Source organism: Anabrus simplex, chromosome 3 (assembly GCF_040414725.1).
Source record: "Anabrus simplex isolate iqAnaSimp1 chromosome 3, ASM4041472v1, whole genome shotgun sequence".
Lineage (NCBI taxonomy): Eukaryota > Metazoa > Arthropoda > Insecta > Orthoptera > Tettigoniidae > Anabrus > Anabrus simplex.
Window position 1 is genome coordinate 417,838,306 of NC_090267.1, and position 17,022 is coordinate 417,855,327.

General features: G+C 42.7%; 1 protein-coding gene across 2 annotated transcripts in view; it reads right to left on the minus strand.

Moving 5' to 3' along the window:
* The window catches only part of LOC136866449 (ATP-binding cassette sub-family C member 4), a 431,945-nt gene that overhangs the window by 285,227 nt on the left and 129,696 nt on the right, over positions 1-17,022 (minus strand). The window contains exon 1 of one of the 2 annotated variants that reach the window (XM_067143404.2): positions 4,060-4,275. The exons of the other annotated variant lie outside the window; for it this stretch is intronic. The gene's annotated coding sequence lies outside the window, so the exon portion shown is untranslated. Of the gene's footprint in view, positions 1-4,059; positions 4,276-17,022 lie in introns of those variants that run through there. 2 annotated transcript variants of the gene reach the window in all.

A 17,022-nucleotide genomic window follows, 5' to 3' on the forward strand; every position in this document is an offset into this window, starting at 1 on the left:
TTCCTTCCTATCTTTCCATCCCCCCACAAAGTCCCTGTTCGGCATAGCAGGTGAGGCCGCCTGAACGAGATACTGGTCCTCCTCTCCAGTTGTATCCCAGACCAAATGTCTCACGCTCCAGGACACTGCCTTGAGGCGGTAGAGGTGGGATCCCTCGCTGAGTCCGGGGTGAAAACCAACCCCGGACAGTAAATGAATGAATATATGAATGAATGAATGAATGAATGAATGAATTAATTAATTAATTAAATTAATGAATTAAACAAGTAAATTTAAATATCAGCCGAGATTTTGTGAGGAGTCAGGAGGCATATGCAGCACAAATTTATCCTACAGTGAACGAGTAGAACAGAACTGGACTGAACTGGTTAAACAGAGAACTATCTTATCAAAGAGTACCATGCCGATCATAGTGAGTCATCCGAGTTTGTGGGAGAAATGGTTATCCATAATGCTAGGCTGACCACATCCCAATGCACTCCCACTTTATCACGACTGTTTCCTTCTTCCGTTACAGATGCACTCTTCTCGGTTATTCAAGCTCTGAGAATCTATTCAGCTAACGAAATGAAAAAAAGAAAACGAATTGCCCAACTGTAACACTATCCATAGACGATACGTAAATTCGTGTACAGCATAAGAAAAATTTAATTAAATGGAACATTATATGACCCGATACACAACTTTTTCATTTTTAGTGCTGCATACAATTCTATATCGATCGAGATAGCGAAATCCGATTAGACACTAACCAATGAGACCATTACAATAGCCTCCGTGGCTCAGGCGGCAGCGCGTCGGCCTCTCACCGCTGGGTTCCGTGATTCAAATCCCGGTCACTCCACGTGAGATTTGTGCTCGACAAAGAGGAGGCGGGACAGGTTTTTTCTCCGAGTACTCCGGTTTTCCCTGTCATCTTTCATTCCAGCAAAACTATCCAATATCATTTCATTTGTCAGTCATTAATCATTGTCCCAAAAGGAGTGCGACAGGCTGCGGCAGCCGGCACAATTCCTATCCCAGCCGCAAGATGGGGACTTCATCCGTTCCATCCCTGACCCGGTCACAGGCTGGAATACAGATTGTAGGTTTTCATTCAATGTAACCATTACTGTTGGATAATGGAGTCTGGAAGGTTCAAACTTCACCGCTGGCTACTTAAGAGTTACTCCCCAATTAAACTACTAGGACCGGGCAAGTTGGCCGTGCGCGTAGAGGCGCGCGGCTGTGAGCTTGCATCCGGGAGACAGTAGGTTCGAATCCCACTATCGGCAGCCCTGAAGATGGTTTTCCGTGGTTTCCCATGTTCACACCTGGCAAATGCTGGGACTGTACCTTAATTAAGGCCACGGCCGCTTCCTTCCAACTCCTAGGCCTTTCCTATCCCATCGTCGCCATAAGACCTATCTGTGTCGGTGCGACGTAAAGCCCCTAGCAAAAAAAAACTACTAGGAAATACTGTGATGGCGGATTTATAGTCCATGGCCACTGGTTTTTCATTCGAAGCCAAAAGTGTTACTGTATTATCATCGCCATCACTATTGCTCTTATTATTTCGAAGACTAAAATGATGTCGGTAGGTAAGAAATCCAAGAGAATCGGATGTCAAATTGCGGATACAAAGCTAGAACAGGTAGATAATTTCAAGTACTGTACTTAGGGTGTGTGTTCTCCCAGGATGGTAGTGTACTAAGATTGAATCAAGGCGCAGTAATGCTAATGCTCGCAGTTGTGATGAACAGTATTCTGAGAGAAAGAATTCAGCTCTCGGACGAAACTATCTTTACATCGGTCTGTTTTCAGACCAATTTTGCTTTATGGGAGTTAAATCTGGGTAGACTCGCGATAACTTATTCATAAGCTAGAAGTGACAGACATGAAAATAGCGAGAATGATTGCTGGTACAAACACGTTGTAACAATGACAGGAGGGTATTCCGAATAAGGAAATACAGGCTAAGTTAGGAATGAACTCGATGTATGAAGCTGTACGCATAAACCGACTTCGGTGGTGGGGTCATGTGAGGCAAATAGAGGAGGATAGGCTACGTAGGAGAAGAATGAACTCTGTTATGGAGGGTAAGAGGAGTAGAGGGAGACAAAGACGACGATGGTTGGACTCAGTTTCTAACTATTGAAATATAAGCGATATAGTACTAAATGAGGCCACGGAACTGGTTACAAATAGAAGATTGTGGCAGCGATTAGAAAATTCACAGATGCTTGCAGACTGAAAGCTGAAAGGCATAACAGTTTATAATGAAGATATATGTATTATTATTATTATTATTATTATTATTATTATTATTATTATTATTATTATTATTATTGAACCGCCTTTTAAGTTACAGGTCATAGGTCACACCAAACTTCCGGAATTTCGACTAGAAATAAAAAATCTTTTTCGCATGTAAGCATTCTAAAAAGTCAATGGGCTGTTTCAGAAATCGACTGTGCAACCCTGAAATGAAATGGCGTATGGCTTTTAGTGCCGGGATGTGTCCGAGGACTTCGGCTCGCCAGATGCAGGTCTTTTGATTTGACTCCCGTAGGCGACCTGCTTGTCGTGAAGAGGATGAAATGATGAAGACGACACATACACCCAGTTCCCGTACTAGGGTAATTCACCAATTATGGTTAAGATTCCCGACCCTGCCCGGAATCGAACCCGGGACCCTTGTGACCAAAGGCCAGCACACTAACCATTTAGCCCTGGAGCCGGACTGTGCAACCCTCCATCCAGAAATTAAGTGACTAATTAATAAAAATAATGTTATTGGTCTTAGGTCCTACACACTCCATTTACGGTTATCGGAGGCACTAAAGTGCCGGAAATTTTGTCCCTCCGGGGTTCAACGTGCCAGTTTATCTACCCCTACACCCGTTCAGCGTATTAAAAATGTTTCAAATACCACCGGACTGAGCCGGGATCGAACACAACCTGGGGTCAAAAAGCCAGCTCTCTAAGAGTGACTAATTAATTACGCAACACTACTGATATTATTTCTTTCAGAGGTTGTGAGATTTCAATCATACATGCGGTGAAAATTATTTTCAGTACCACACTTGAGATATATAAACGCTGTAAAACCACAATGTTAAAGATTATAATCGGACTGGACATCACACTGTTCGTAAGTCATGATTAAACTACGTTATACATGCCAATAGAAGCCATATTTTTCGACGTGATAATTAGCGGAAAATTTTCTTAAGAATGACATGGCTCATGACTGTAAACAAGCTGTTTAACACAATGTAACGCAGCCTGGCAACAGAGATCTCAAAAGTCTTTTATAGGTTCCGTGTTCAGCAATACGTACAAGGTCTTCAGCGAGTTCTAATCGGACATTTTTGACTACACTCAAGAAACGTCCTACAGTCTGTTTACTGGACAAAAATGATTTACAATTCCTTTGGTTCAAAAGCAATGGACGTGAAATTCGTTAATCACTTTCATACATCACTAAGCCTCTGAATTATTATTCCCTTCCAACTTCAAGCTTATGCAAGATTATTCCTTAGTATACACAAAATCATAAAAAAGTGCCAAGATTAACATTTCGGGCAGGGTTTTCCTCAATACACACACGGGGTTAATTTAAAAGAAACAGCGATCTAGTATTCAAGAGTGCTGAACTGCGAAAGACAGGTATCAGAAAGTTTGACGTTGATAAATGATATGAAAACAATAAGATTTACAGCTATGTTAAAGAACTCATTTTATAAGACGGAATTATGACATTCCAGTGCCACTTAAGACCCGTTAGCAATATATAGAAAGATATCAAGTTTTTTAAACCGCTGTGGTCAGGTTTTCGAAAAGGAAATTAACACATTAATCTGGAATCTAATGTAGTCAGAAAAAATTAAGGACTATCAAATCACGATAATCTAACTAGAACATCGAACACCGGAAGTTATCCACCGAAGAGAATCGTGCACAATTAAAACATACCAATTTTTTTTTCGATGGCCCTTGCACAGCGTGTTTTGTAGCAACATAACTAAACAATAGACAAACACCGCCATTGTCATTCACAATAATTTTGTTACTTACGATGGTGCACCGCACTGGAGCCGATATGAGACGATGTACACTTGAGATCAGCACATGACAACACACATGTCGGTTTGATGCTTGTCGCAACAACCTAACCGCGTAGGCAGCGTCCGGTCGAGATCCTCACACGAACAGCTCTGAAGAAGATGGGGCTTCGGACGAAATAAATACTGGTGGAGACCCAACCGCACGGTGGGGCTACACAAAGTGTAACCTGGGCCACGTGTGGCTCTTCACACCGCCGCTTGGAACGGACGGTGTATGTACTGTAAACACGCTAGGCATACAGGCCCCTTCCAACTCTCCTCTACTCTCCACCTCCCACGGAGCTCTGGCTGTGATAAGCACTAACGGTGCATACGCAGTTTCGAACAGAGACTGTTCATTCAAATGTAAATGCAGATGTTCGAAAGCTATTACTCTAAGGAATCTGTGACTCGACACAAGAATAATAAAATAACGTACAGTATGAAGGCTTGGAAGAAGAGCAATGGATACCAACCAATAATTTCAAACATCATTTAACTTGTTCGGAGGATGACCATCAATGAAATGGATGAGTGAGCATTTTACATTCCCGTAAAAAGTTCAGCACTTCCGTTGGTATTTTTGGACCAGGGAAGAGATACGGGTTCGTATCCCACTACCGCCCATCATCATTTAAATGACATTACAACATTCACAACCCAGCGTAGTGGCCGGACGCGGCTATGGAGCGACGCTTTGCATTGGGAGACGTATGGGTTCGAACCCCACCGTAGGCTGTCCTGAGAATGGTTTCCTGTGGTTTCTCATTTTCACCTCCAGACAAATGCCGGGACAGTTCATATTCATAGGCCACAGCAGATTCCTTCTACCTCCTTACCAAATTTCGTTCACCATGATTCATTTCATCTTCATCTTCCTCAACTGAGGTTGGCGTCACGAGGGGCATCCGGCCGTAAAATCATGCCATATAAATTAATTTCGCCCCATCCCCGACCCCGTATACGAAACGGAACTAAAGGGTAAACATACATCTATAAATACAACATGACGTTCAGGTAGTGATGAACATTTTATATGAAGAACATTCTCATTCAGATCTTTATTTTTAATAATAATGGTCTTACGTCCCAATAACTGTCCTTAGATTTTTCGGAGAGGCTGAGGTTCCGGAATTTTATCCCGCCGAAGTTATTTTACACCGAGCGAGTAGCTCCGCGGTGTGATCACGTACCTGACAGCTTGCATTCGGGAGATAGTGGGTTGGAATCCCACTGTCGGCAGCGCTGATGATGGTTTTCCGTGGTTTCCAATTTTCACAACAAATAGCAAATAAGAGGAGCTATTTTACGTTCCAATAACCAACACAAGGCTGAAAATATGAGCACTTAAAATCCCACCCGGAAATATTTTGTGTTCGAACGCTCAAAATTACATAAAAATTGGTAGGAAAGCTCAAATATAGTCGCTCAAAACCACTGCAGGTTTCTTTCCCGTGTAAAATTATACATTTCATCAAACGCATTTTTTAATTTTTTGCTTTACGTCGCACCGACACAGATAGGTCTTATGGCGACGATGGGAGAGGAAAGCCCTTGGAGCGGCCGTCGCCTTAATTAAGGTACAGTCCCAGCATCTGCCAGGTGTGAAAACGGGAAACCACGGGAAACCACGGGAAACCATCTTCGGGGCTGCCGACGGTGGGATTCGAACCTACTATCTCCTGGATGCGAGCTCACAGCTGCGCGCCCCTATCCGCATGGACAACTCGCCCGGTTTTCGTCAAACGAGTTCCGGCTGGTAACATTATACAACGTAATTTGGTCGACACGTTGAAAATGACCGGAAAACACCCTTCTTCTTCTTCTTCTTCTTCGACCGCTTTTCCTACAGCTGTAGGGATGCGAGTGTGAATTGTTAGCACACGTTGACTTGGCCCTGTTTTACGGCCGGATGCTCTTCCAGACGCCAACCTTATCTGCAGGGATGAATCCACTAGTGCGTGTTTCTGTGGTGGTTGGTAGTGTTGTGTGTTGTCTGAATATGAAGAGGAGAGTATTGGGACAAACAAAAACACCCAGTCCTCGAGCCATTATTACTATGTGATATTTTTTGTTTATTTATAATTTTCTTGATGTCGCACCGACACAGATAGGTCTTATGGCGATGTTGGGACAGGAAAGGGCTAGGAGTGGGGGAAGGAAGTGAGTGTGGCCTTGATTAAGGCACATTCACAGCATTTGCCTGGTGTGAAAATGGCAAATAACGGAATGCCATATTCAGGACTGCCGGCAGTGGGCCAGAAGAATGAATCATACGCGATTAAAATACGCAACCCGGCCTGGAATCGAACCGAAGACCTCAACCGGAAAGTGCCGCAAATAAATGAATTATATTATCAATACAAAGCGATTACTTACCTACTGTACACTCAAGTTTTGGTATGGATGAGGTTAGTCTCCGTACGTCTTCAGTCATTAGACAATCAAAATGAAGATGGGGCTGTTCAGTGAAGTGTTCGACGCGCAATGCAGCATAATAATGAGCACATATGACAATCACGTCACTACAGATATCATCTTAAATATTGCGTAATGAAACTAACTGCAGCTACTGGAAGTAATTCGTTTGAATCCAATGCGTAATTTTACATAGATAAGAATCCAAAGCGACCATATTTGGGTAACTCCGAACGTTCGAACACAAATAATTCCCTCATCATCAGATTTGGGAAGTAATTGAGGAAAAGTAATCAAATTGCTTTTAACGAATACGTTTTCGAAATCTTCACTTGTAACTTACTTCCTGAAACCAAACTGCAATCGTTACATTCACGTGATCGATATACACTGAGTGGCCGAAAGTCACGGGAAGGGGTGTCACATTAGAAAATGTGCCGTGTATGATCCCTGAACGTTGCGGATAGCTGCGCCGTAGCTGAACAGTCTGTCACAGACACCAGTGTCGTGAAGATGGCAACACGTCGCGAGTTAACCGACTTTAAACGTGGGGTGATCATCGGCACACGGCGCATGGGCCATAGCATTGCGGAGATTACAGCAGTGTCGAGGGTGGATCTTCAATATCGCAGAGAAAATGTTACCAACCGCGTAAACCGTCGCACGGGAAGACCACAGGTGTTTAACAAGCGGACATCACGTCACATCCGCAGAACCATACTGGGCGCTCGATGGGCTACCGTGAGTCAGATCACCGTCCAGTTGAATGATGGAAGTAAGGAACCCATTTCTACCTGGACTGTGAGGAGGCAACTGCACCGCATAGGCTTCACCAGCCGACGACCAACTCGTATCCCTTTGCTGACACCTCGACACAGAGCACAATGACGTGCATGGGCCCGCGAACATCGGCAATGAACCATGGAACAGTGGCGGCGTGTGGTGTGGTCCGATGAATCCTAGTTCCAGTTGTATCGAGCTGATGGGCGCGTGAGAATGTGGCGTATGTCCCACGAAGCTACGGATCCTGCGTGTCAACAAGGTTGTGTCCAGGCAGGAGGTGGCTCAGTTCTGGCCTGGGCGGCGTTCTCATTGTCGCAATTAGGCCCCATTATCCGGCTGCAGGGAGCGCTGACAGATGCACGTTATGTGGGCAATATTTCAGACCATCTACATCCCTTTCTGGCCCTAGAGTGCCCTGATGGGCATGCCATGTTTCATCAACAGAACAATGCGCCGTATCACCGCTCTGTGGTGGCACGCAGTTGGTTGGAGGAGCACTCCATTGAAGTTACGACCATGGACTGGCCCTCCAGGTCCCCCGATCTTAATCCAATCGAGCGTATATGGCATGCTGTCGATGCTGGCGTACGCTCCATGAACCCCGCACCAACTATACGAGACCAATTGTGGGTTACAGTGCAATATGCGTGGGTCCAGATCCGTCCGGAACGATTGCAACACCTTGTAGAGTCGACGCGTCGCCGTATTTCTGCCGTTTTGAGGGCTCGTGGAGGAGCAACTCGTTATTAACACCATATTCAGCGTCTTCCCATGACTTTTGGCCACTCAGTGTACATCGCATAGAATCTCAGTTATACCACAGTGCTCAGTAGCTTTACCAGTGCTGGATGGGATATTTTCTTACCTCTCCAGTAATTCCAAAGACATCAGACTTTCCCTACAATATTTCTTTTGTTCCTTTTTTCGTATCTGTCCCGCTTCTTATAGGCCCTTTCTGTTATTCTATATGCATTTTAACTTGTTATAAAATTGTTTTTCCCTTTTGCTGTAATATCTTAATTAATGTTCATTGTTGATGGCTAAATGTCCTAAGGACGAAATTCTACAATATCCATTACTGCTGGGGATATTCTTAAAATTAAACAAAGGTATTCCTTCAAGTGCCCCTGTAGAGGATTTGCTCAGCAAATGTAAAGATTTACTTTTCCCAGAATAGTCGTGTCTTAGCGATGAAAATTTTAAAAACTAATTATTTTTCAAGTAAATGGTAAATAATTTGAAATGTGAAAAGTAAAAAACTAAAAAATTAAAACAAAAGTAATTTTGAAAGTTATAAGGTACGTATCTTTTTCAATCTCACTTGATGATAGCCAATCTAGACTAAAGTAATATCTTTTTCTTAGCGAAACTTTGTATCATTCCAGACCAGTGCGAAAATAAAAAGTAACCATTTTCCCTTTGCGAAAAGTAAATGGCCAAAACTATATCCCCAGGTCATGGCCATCCATCAACGGCTGCTACTTTCAGATGGCAACCTGCCATAAGACATAGCCTGCACGGTTGCTAGGTAACGTTGTCTGACGATCCATCAATACCTTGCATCTCTCCCTGCACGGTTGCTATGGTTACACCTCCGTCATACATTTTTTCACGTCACGTTACATAAATTTTCGTATGCCCCCCCCCCCCTTCCCCAGCCATAAGGCATATTTATGTCAAAATCAACGATCCTTAAGATTGGCATTCTGATTTTAGGAGGCGCGGAGGTGCCGGAATTTTGTTCTTCGGGTGTAAATCTACTGACACGAGGCTGACGTATTTGAGCTCCTGCAAATACCACTGGACTGAGCCAGGATCCAACCTGCAAACTTGGAATCAGAAGACGAGCGCTTTAGCGTCTGAGCTACTCAGCCCGGCGAACACAAATAAATTAGTCTAAGGGACTGGAACCTTTCGTTGTTTAAGCACTGTCTTCTAGACTTTCAACCCGGGCTTCAAATGCACGTAGTAGAAAAAAAAAAGCAAAACGACACCGCGTGACATACAGCCCAGAAACGTACTTGACATGCCGTATTAACTGCTGTCAAGTCAGCTAACCTGCAGACATCTTAGTGTCTCGTGATCAGCGAGACGGCATTCTCTCTCTGCTGGCATTCTTGACCAGGTCCACTGCCTCTCATACCAAATGTCTCCTCAGTTGATTGAGTGAACCACATTCCAGTTCTCATTACAGGATTAACATACTTGGATGAGCAAGAATCGAATATTCATAGTATTAAGACAGAAATAAGTTCCTGAAAGTATTATTATTATTATTATTATCCGGCTTCTTGGCTGAATGGTCAGAGTCCTGATCTTCGGTACAGAGGACCCCGAGTTCGGTTCGCGGCCGGATCGGTGATTTTAGCTGCGTATTGTTAATTCCTCTAGTTCGGAGACTGGATATTCGTCTTAGTACACTTCTCCTCAAATACACACAACACACCAGACTAGTCACCTCTACCGAAACACGCAATAGTGACTGGCATCGGGAAGGGCATCCTGCCGGAAAACTGGGCCAGAACCGTATCACGCGTCGACCTCAATAAACTGGGATTAAGGCAAGGAAGGTTATTATTATCTATATATGACAAGAGTTTACTAAAAACGTCTTCGGCAAATGTGTCCGTCCGTTCTTCTGGACCGATTTACTTAATTTCTGTTTTATTCTCTCCAGAATTACCTGCCGGTGAATCATGAGACAATGATAGGCTCTAAGTTCAGCCAACTTTGAGTAATCATAAAATCAAATCATTAAATGATCACTCCGATAATTCAAGGCGAAAGGTTTACATTCTCTACTTAGCAGGTTGCTATGCGACTAGCACTTTCATTAATGTTCTCATATACAGTATGTGATTTTTATCCTTAGTAATGTCATTGCATGCAGCCATGTTTGATTACTACCTGTCAAGCCAGAGAGTATACACTTCCGCTGATCACGGAAGAATACTATTCCCTGCTAGATACTCTTTGATTCTCTAACCTTTCCCAGCTTCCAAATATATTGAACACATGGCAGAGCGTTCCTAATAACTGATATGCTGCTAAGAGAAAAAAGTCTACGTACAAACAGACCCCATCATGACATATGCCTTAGACGTTATCTGGGAACACCTTTCGACAGGTAAACTAACTACACTAGAAAGAGTGAAGGCATGTTTCTTAAAAATGTTCTCTGCCTGGCATAAAATACTCCTTCGAGACTAACCTATGAGCTCACCAGACAACTGTTCTATATACAGTAGAACTGCGATTAAAAATCCTATGCCTTCTACAACACAATACCAAGCTTTACATCAAGTACTGCAGGATATAAAAGTAATATATAAAAGCTACATATGGATAGATTTTTACTAAACAGACAGCATGGTGACGTCAAAATGGATGAATTGTGACTACGAATTGCGGCATACCATAACGCGCTATTGATTAAATGTTCATAAAACCATTGAAAAGCCCAGACAAAACAATATCACTACGACAGGCACATCAAGACGACTTATCTGACCCATTTATAACGAATACTGCGGAGCAGCACGGGTTCTCTAGTTATTATTATTATTATTATTATTATTATTATTATTATTATTATTATTATTATTATTAGTAGTAGTAGTAGTAGTAGTAGTAGTAGTAGTAGGACAGATTAATTGATTACCGAGCTCGATAGTTGCAGTCGCTTAAGTGCTGCCAGTATCCAGTATTCGGGAGATAATGGGTTCGAACCCCACAGTCGGCAGCCCTGAAGATGGTGGTCCGTGGGTTCCCATTTTCACACCAGGCAAATGCTGCGGATGTACCTTAATTAAGACCACGGACGCTTCCTTCCAATTCCTAGCTCTTTCCTGTCCCATCGTCGCCCTAAGACCTCTCTGTGTCGATGCGACGTAAAGCAACTTGTAAAAAAAAAAAAAAAAAAAAGACATTGATTTTATGTAACACTATGTACTTTAACGGTTTCAGGAGATGTTGAGATGCCAGAGTTTTGTCGCGCAGAAATTCTTTTACGTGTCAGTAAATCCGAGACGGGTGTATTTGAACACCTTCAAGTATCACCGGACTGAGCCGGGTTCGATACCGCCGACTTGGAGTCAAAACGTCAATACTGTACCGTCTGAGCCATTCTACTCGATCACAGAAAAACGAATGCGTTCTGATAATGATTTAAATTGTTTCTAAAATTTACTTCAGTTTTAGTAGGTTGAATGCTGTAATAATGGAAAGACATTACTACAACAGTATGTAACAGCAATTGTGTTGTTCCATGTGACGAACTTGGAACATAATATTGATCATCAGAACGCTGATATCCTAAGTCGATGGGGGAGTCTGTAGTGGAGTGTGTACTTGTAATTACCTGTAGGTAGTTTTTAGGAGTATACGGCTCCAGCCTTCTACATACACCTGGAGTTGAAGTGAAAAAGTGCAGAAAATTGCCGAGAGTAGAATTTGAGCCAAGAAGAAGAAGAAGAAGAAGAAGAAGAAGAAGAAGAAGAAGAAGAATGTCACAGTGAAAAGGATTGGCGAAATCAAAACTGATTAGAAACAGGCAGGAATTACACGAGAAGATGTGCAAAACAGGGTAATCTTCAGATCCAATATTCACAAATGGCAAGTTGACCAAGAGGAAAGATCAGAGGAGAAGACTGGATCAATCAATCAATCAATCAATCAATCAATCAATCAATGATCTGTATTTAGGCTGGTTGCCCGGGTGGCAGATTCTCTATCAATTGTTTACCTAATATTTACATTTATTTATAATGTTTACCTAGCTTTTTCTTAAATATTTTCAATGAACTTGGAACAACCTAGTCTGAAGACAGAAAGTAAGCCCACAGTAAAAGAATGAAAGGAATATGGACACAAAGGAAGACAAATTCACACCTCTAAGTACTAATGGGCTTATTCACATATAATAATAATAATAATAATAATAATAATAATAATAATAATAATAATAATAATAATAATAATAATAATAATAATAATAATAATAATAATGTCCGCCTCTGTGGTGTAGTGGTTAGCGTGATTAGCTGCCACCCCCGGAGGCCCGGGTTCGATTCCCGGCTCTGCCACGAAATTTGAAAAGTGGTACGAGGGCTGGAACGGGGTCCACTCAGCCTCGGGAGGTCAACTGAGTAGAGGTGGGTTCGATTCCCATCTCAGCCATCCTCGAAGTGGTTTTCCGTGGTTTCCCACTTCTCCTCCAGGCGAATGCCGGGATAGTACCTAACTTAAGGCCACGGCCGCTTCCTTCCCTCTTCCTTGCCTAGCCCATCCGATCTTCCCATCCCTCCACAAGGCCCCTGTTCAGCATAGCAGGTGAGGCCGCCTGGGCGAGGTACTGGTCATTCTCCCCAGTTGTATCCCCCGACCAACAGTCTGAAGCTCCAGGACACTGCCCTTGCAGCGGTAGAGGTGGGATCCCTCGCTGAGTCCGAAGGAAAAACCGAACCTGGAGGGTAAACAGATGATGGTGATGATGATGATAATAATAATAATAATAATAATAATAATAATAATAATAATAATAATAATAATAATAATACAACAAAAAATCCATATCCTTGAACGCAAAACTCAGACATTACTGCACTGTCATAAGACCAGAGGCTTTGTATGCAGCGGAATGCCTTGCTATGAACAAGAAAGGCCTGATGGAAAAATTGGAAATTAAAGGGAGAAAGACCTTAAAGAAAATTCTTGGCCCAGTTTAAAGACAAAGATGAATATAGACGTCGGCATAACTAGGAGCTGTATACTCACGTCCAGAAGATCTCTGATGTCATGCGGAGAAGGAAAATTGCATTTTATGGCCACTTGTTAAGACTGAAACCCACACGATTATCGAACCAGATCTTTACCTATTTTAAAGATAAGAAGACCCAGCTAACTTGGTTCAAGGAGGTGGAAAGGGACCTACAGGAGATGGGGATCACTTATGAAGATATACAAGAACACAACCCACTCAGGAGGAAACTAAAAGACCACCAGGGTTTTCAAGAAAGGCCAAAGTTCAAGACGGGAAAGACGTGGACAGAAGAAAGAAAAGAGGAACACTGGCAACGAATGAAGGAGCCCAGAGAAGACAATGTGGTCTTTAGTAGGACGATGCGAACAAGGAATAATAATAATAATAATAATAATAATAATGATAATAATAATAATAATAATAATAATAATAATAATACAGCCATCAAACCAGAGGCACTGTATGCATCTGAAACACTGATCATTGGCGGCAGGTCACAAATGAAAAGCATTGAGAAACAAGAGAGGAAAATTCTCAGAAAAATCCTAGGACCAAAGTTCGAAAATGGAATTTGGATGAAAAAGAAACCACACGAATGTTTTCAATTCACAGCAAAAAATCACAGATACCATCAAAAAGAGACGACTAAAATTCTACGGACACCTACACAGAACGGATAACAACAGGCTGACAAAAAAAAAAAAAAATTCTAAATCTAGCTCTAACCATGAAAATCCGCAATAACTGGTTAGCAGAAATTCATGAAGATCTACAAGAAATGGGTATTGAGGACGAAACCATTCAAGATAGAATGAAATTTAGAAGCTTAGTAAACAAACATAAATTTGCAGAGAAACCAACAAGAAAAAATATAGGCTGGACAGAAACACGCAGAAAGGAACACAGTGAAAAACTGAAGAGATATTGGGAAGAAAAGAAGAAGAAACATTGTGCAAAATAAGTTCAAACGCGCTCCACAGTTGGGCACAACGAATCCAAAAAAAAAAAAAAAAAAAAAAAATACTTCAGTCGCTTAATCGTTTATCGTCCCTTCTATTGTTACAGATTTTAAGAGACGGCGGTTGTGATAGTTTTGTGCCACATGAATTGCTTAACGTCCTGGAAAATTGTCGCGTGTAAGCACCTTTAAATATCATCGACTTTATCCGGAATCGTATCGGCAGAACGACTCACGAACTGCGCCACTGGAGTTGAAAATATATTTAGAACCCTCTGTCCAGTGACTTGTATTGCCAGTAAAGATGTCAAGACAAGAGAACAGAAGATAAACAACGCATTAGATGTTATCAGGAACATACACTTAATGGAGAGGACCTGTAAAGGAAACAACATTCTCAAGAATGACCTTAGAGAGCCCTTAGCGAGCACTAACTCCAGACACAGAGACAGGTAGAAAATACCTTACATCCCCACACGCCAAAACTTGAAAATTAGTCGATTTAAACAGACTCATTCCTAAAATAACTGAGATACCTACGGAGTTTCGGAAATGAAACTGTACGTGACTGTAGATCAAACCGACATTCGAGCTGGCAGTGGGGGCATTCTGCTGATCCCATGTTACGATATACGGTATTATTATGAAGGGAGTCGTGTAGCCGTTGAATCGTCACCCCTGAGGAAAATTGGCGCACAACTGTTGTATTTGACGCTCGATATTCTACAAATGGACAGTGAGTCTGAGTTGATGTCTGTACTGATCTCACACATGTTCTATTGGGAACAGATCAAGAGATTCTGCTGTTCACAAGAACACTGTAACATGCAGTCCATAGACACATGTGCCGTATATCGACGAGCAAATTCTGTATCAGAGTAATAATAATACTTTCTTAATCTGTTTACCCTCCAGGGTTGATTTCTCCCTCCGACTCAAAGAGGGATCGATCCCACCTCTACCGCCTCAAGCGCCTTGTCCTAGAGCGCGAGACTTTGGGGCGGCGATACAACTGGGAAGGAGGACCAGTTCCTCGCCCAGGCGGCCTCACCTGCTATGCAGATCAGAGACCTTGTGGGGAGATGGAAAGATCGGAAGGGATAGACAAGGAAGAGGGAAGAAAGTGGCCGTGGCGTTAAGTAAGGTACCATCCCGGCATTTGCCCGGAGGAGAAGTGGGAAACCACGGAAAATCACTTCGAGGATGGCTGTGGTGGGAATCGAACCCCTTTCCATTCAGTTGACCTCGCGAGGATAAATGGACCCGGTTCCAGCCCTCGTACCGCTCTTCAAATTTCGTGACAGAGCCGGAAATCGAACCCGGGCCTCCGGGGGTGGCAGCTAATCACACTAACAACTACACCACAGAGGCGGACGTAATGTTCCCATCATGGTAGCTTGTGTGAGCCCGAAGACTCCACCCAGGTTCAAACCAGAGTGGAGGTCTGGAGCATCTTTGAACAGCCGACCCTGACCTGGATACAGATATTGCCCAATATCGGAACAGACGCTATGGCTGGGATGGTACCGTTTTATTAGTGTTGATTTCCCTTGGTTTCGTTCTCAACCGCCATCTCATATGAGGTACAGACGTTGCATAATTATGTTTTTTTATTAGTGTAACTAATTAGTGTAACTAGCGGGGGACTATGGAATGAAAGGTAGATTGTTAAAATCAATCAAAGGCATTTATGTTGACAATTGGGCTTCAGTGAGAATTGATGGTTGAATGAGTTCTTGGTTCAGGGTACTTACAGGGGTTAGACAAGGCTGTAATCTTTCACCTTTGCTGTTCATAGTTTACATGGATCATCTGCTGAAAGGTAAAGGTATAAAATGGCAGGGAGGGATTCAATTAGGTGGAAATGTAGTAAGCAGGTCTGGCCTATGCTGACGACTTGGTCTTAATGGCAGACTGTGCCGAAAGCCTGCAGTCTAATATCTTGGAACGTAAAAATAGGTGCAATGAGTATGGTATGAAAATTAGCCTTTCGAAGACTAAATTGATGTCAGTAGGTAAGAAATTCAACAGAACTGAATGTCGGATTGGTGATACAAAGCTACAACAGGTCGATAATTTCAAGTATTTAGGTTGAGTGTTCTCCCAGGATGGTTATATAGTAAATGAGATTGAATCAAGGTGTAGTAAAGCTAATGCAGTGAGCTCGCAGCTGCGATCAACAGTAGTCTGTAAGAAGGAAGTCAGCTCCCAGACAAAACTCTTCACATCGGTCTGTTTTCAGACTAACTTTGCTATACGGGAGCGAAAGCTGGGTGGACTAAGGATATCTTATTCATAAATTAGAAGTAACAGACACGAAAGTAGCGAGAATGATGGTTGGTACAAACAGGTGGGAACAATGGCAGGAGGGTACTCGGAATGAGGAGATAAAGGCTAATTTAGGAATGAACTCGATTGGTGAAGCTGTACGCATAAACCGGCTTCGGTGGTGGGGTCATGTGAGTCGAATGGAGGAGGATAGGTTACCTAGGAGAATAATGGACTCTGTTACGGAGGGTAAGAGAAGAAGAAAGAGACCAAGACGACGATGGTTAGACTCGGCTTCTAACGATTTAAAGATAAGAGGTATAGAAATAAACGAGGCCACAGCACTAGTTGCAAATAGAGGATTGTGGCGACGTTTAGTAAATTCACAGAGGCTTGCAGATGAACGCTGAAAGGCATAACATTCTTTAATGATAATGTATGGATATATGTATGTAAATCCGCCACGGAAAACACACTCGTAACACTGTCTTCCCATTTAGTCTCCTCTTACGACAAGCAGGGATACTGTAGGCCCACTCTACGTCCATATATCCAGGGGATTGCGGCCTGCACTTTACCACTGATCCAGAGGGTATGCTATCAGAGTGTAGCCGCAAGGACGGTCACATGCTGGCCTTCAATTATCTACGGCAGAAATTCCCAAACGCTGGACCGCGGATCCCATACTAAATTTAGGAACTATGTCTATGTTATTTGCTTTACGTCCCACTAACTACATTTACGGT